This window comes from Cebus imitator, unplaced genomic scaffold (genome assembly GCF_001604975.1).
Source record: "Cebus imitator isolate Cc_AM_T3 unplaced genomic scaffold, Cebus_imitator-1.0 Scaffold186, whole genome shotgun sequence".
Taxonomy (NCBI): Eukaryota; Metazoa; Chordata; class Mammalia; order Primates; family Cebidae; genus Cebus; species Cebus imitator.
In genome coordinates, this window is record NW_016107501.1 from 3658760 (window position 1) to 3662952 (window position 4193).

Below are 4193 nucleotides of genomic sequence, written 5' to 3' on the forward strand. Positions count from 1 at the left end.
TAGAAATTAGTTGTGTTTGGCAGAAGAATAAATAAAAATATTTTATTCAGACAGTTTACAGGGTATATTAAGCATTCCTAAGCTAGATGAACATCTCACTTTGCCCCAATTACAAAAAATAGTCGAACAAAAAACATAAAACATAATGAAGGAAAACTTCACTTGAAGGCCTAGATCAACATCTAAGCCCATTGAGACTTAGATAATCGAGTACCTCTTCAGTAGATTTGTGTGGATGGCTGGATGGAGAGCAGATGCCCTCTGCTCCCCTGCACTACCTCTCTCTTCCCCAGGGCCTTTTATGGATTGGCAGTAGCCCCTTCCATAGGAGCTCACAGTCTAGATTAGAAGTGTTTTAATTTAAACACACCCATAGTGCACACTTTTATATTGAAAAGATAGGGAAGACAGAAAGATTTATGGAATTAATCATGAGCACCTTTAATACTTCTTGATTTTTGTCGAGTTTACTTCTTCAGGGGGTCAGCTCATTTGCTCCCATCTAAACCACTTTGCCTTTGAAAATTATATCTAGAAAGAAAAACACTTGTATGCTAATCTATCCATGGTCAGTTGAGGAATATGACTGTTTTTATATGCACATGTAACCCAAATGTCCAGTATAAATTGGCTTATTTTAAAAAATAATTTAAAAAGTTAGGGAAAGATTTATTATTTGGCATGCTTAAATATTGATTGTTAAGTATTCTTCATCAGCATTTAATAAGTGTATAGGCAGATATAAGTAATTTCTGTGTATTTTGAGATAATGTCAAAATCATATGAATATTTCAAAATAAACTGAGGAGTTAAAAAAATACAGCTAGAGATATATATTTAAAAAATCATGGCAGGAAGGAAATGGCACAATATTTTTTAAGTGCTAAAAGAAAAGAATTGTCAGCCAAGAATCCTAAAAACATACTTCAGAAGTGAAGGGAAAATTAGACATTCTCATTTAAAGGAAACTCAGAAGATCCGTCACTAGGAGACCTACTCCTTTTAGGCTAAAGGAATTTTTCTAAACAGAAACGAAATGATACAAAAAAGGAGTCTTAAAACAGCAAGAAGGAAGAAAGAAAATAGTAAGCAAAAATATGCATAAATATAATTAGTTTTCCTTTTCAAGTTTTGTATGTTATGTTTATCAGATTAGGCAAAAGTTATAATACTCATTGATGTGGTTCTAAATATATGTGCAAGAAATAGTTATAATAATTATATTATAAATGGGGAAGGGTAAAAGAATATAAAGAGATGAGATTTCTGTATTTCATTCAAAATAATGACACAATAGACTGTGATCAGTTATGTACATATAATATCAAGTATAACTTAATAACACTAAAAAAAGCTATACAAAGAGATATGCTCAAAAACACTGTACCTAAATTAAAATAGAGTTTTAAAATATTCAAGTAACCCATAGGGAAGCAAAAAAAGGAAAACAGAAACAACAACTAGAGAAAACAAATCGAGGAAAACAACAACAAAAATGTCAGGGTTAAGTCATAATATTATTCTAACTACACGAATTCAAAGACAGAGATTGTTAGAGTGGATTTAAAAACATGACCTACTATATAAGAAACTTACTTCAAATGTAATGATACGAAGTTGGAGCTTGTTAAAAAAACTAAACATGCAACTACCATATGACCCAGCAATTTCACTTCTGGGCATTTATCTCATAGGAATTAAGACATGACACACAAAAAACCTGTACATGATTATTTATAGTAACTTTACTTACAATAATCAACAACTGGAAATAAATGTCCTCCAATAAGTGAATGGTGGTTACACAAACTGAGGTATATCTGTACCATACAATACTATTTAACAATAGAAAGGAATAAAAGTATTGACACAGGCAACAATCTAGGTGAATCTCCATAGAGTTATGCTGAACAAAAAAGTCAATCCCAAAATGTTATATACTATATGCTTCCATTTTATATAACATTACTGAAATGATGAAACTATAGAAATGGAGAACAAATCCGTGGTTACCAGGATTAAGGAAGGAGTGGGGGCAGAAGAAAAGTGAGTGTGGCTATCAAAGAACAACTTCAGATATCCTTGTGATGAATGAAACGTTCTGTATCTTGACTATATCAATGTTAATATCCTGAATGGGATATTGTACTATAGCTTTTCTTTTTTTTTTTTTTCTATGACAGCCTACCATAGAATGTACTATAGTTTTTCTATATTAAATGTACTAAAGACATTATCACTGGGAGAAACTAGGTAAAGTGTACCCAAGGTCAGTCAATTATTTCTTAGATTTGCATGTAAATTGTAATTAACTTGAAATAAAAAGTTGAATTAAAAAAAAGTTAAAATCAACTTAAAATGTCCTAAAAGGCTGATTAGTATTTTCTCTGGGTGGTAAGATTAAAGGAAATTTAAAAACTTTTCTTGTGACTTATATATATCTTTCAAATTTTGTATGACCATCAAGAATTACTTTGATAGTAAACAAACAAACAAACAAACAAAAAACCCATAAAAGTATTATTTATGAGAAAGGATAACCCTGAAATCTAAGCAAAGTATGTGAAACACATTTCTAGCTCTGGTTTATTACATACAAAAAAAATTTTTTTTAATAGGCTCTGGCTCTGCCACCCAGGCTACAGTGCAGTGGTGCTATCTCAGCTCACTGCAACCTTAGCCTCCCAGGCTCAAACCATCCTCCCACTTCAGCCTCACGAGTAGCTGGGAGCACAGACACCTGCCATCATGCCCAGCTAATTTTTGTATGTTTTTGTAGAGATGGGCTTTTGCCATGCTGGCCAGGCTGGTCTTGAACTCCTGAGCTCAAGTAATCTTCCCGCCTCGGCCTCCCAAAGTCCTGGGATTACAGGCATGAGCCATTGCGCCTAGCCTTATATACAAACTATTTAAGAACAAAGAACATTATGTGACAGCCTTTACAGATTAATGCATTAGAACCTAATGTAAGTTAAACACTACTGACTACCATTGGGTTTCCATTGTCTAAATATCCAAACACTAAATGAATTGACTTTGACATCTGGCACTGTGCTTAGTCATCATATGCTATTTCTTCAATAAGCATACCTAATCACCCATCTAAACCCACCACATTCCTTCATACAATCACACACCCTCAGCTGGTGGAAAATAACTATGATATAACATTAGTTTAAATTACTGGGTTCTGATTTCAGTTTCCAGGCTCTTCTGCTTTTCAATAAATTAACTGAATTACTGCCAGGGATTCTTTGACAGGAGACGATTCAATCTTTTTTATTCACAAAAAGTGTTTAATTTTAAAATCAAAGGGCATGATTGGCTCTATATTCTAGCAATTCTTTCCATTAATTTATATCTGTATTACTGCTACTGACATAAATAATTGCTGTTATACTAATGAATGTTCTTTTATAGATAATCTTTATCCTTTTATCTTTAGTTGCTTTTAATTTAAGCTAAATTAATTTGATTCCTCCAATTTGGAACTTATTTTCTTTTCTGAATCTAAGTATTTAAGTGTTTCTATACTTTGGTAAAGATTTTCATTTACTTACTTTCCTTCAAATATTACCCATCAATGCTCCATTTTCTCTGTTCTTTCTGTTTAGCACTCTTAATAGATTTTATGTCAGTCCATCAGTCTTCTTGCATCATCTCTTTCCTCTCTGCTCTCCTCCTTGCTCCTCTCCTGCATTCTTGGTAATTTCTTCAAATCCATTTTCCAGTTAACGAATTCTCTCTTCATTTGTGTTCAACTTGATGTTTAACCCTTTTGATGATTTTTAATTAGATTTTTTTCAGTTCTACAATTCTACTTTTTTTTTAAGTATATTTTAAAAACACATATATATTTTCTTTTTTTTTGAGATGGCGTCTCGCTCTGATGTCCACACTGGAGTGCAGTGGTGTGATCTCTGTTCACTGCAACCTCCGCCTCCCAGGTTTAAGCAATTCTCCTGCTTCAGCCTCCCAAGCAGTTGGGGTTACAGGCATGCACCACCATGCCTGGCTAATTTTTTTGTATTTTTAGTAGAGACAGGGTTTCACCATGTTGGCCAGCCTGGTCTTGAACTCCTGACCTCTGGCAATCCACTCGCCTCAGCCCCACAAAGTGCTGGGATTATAGGCATGAACCACACACCTGGCTCTTCTTTTTATCTTGTTTTCATTTCCTGCTTTGACATCTT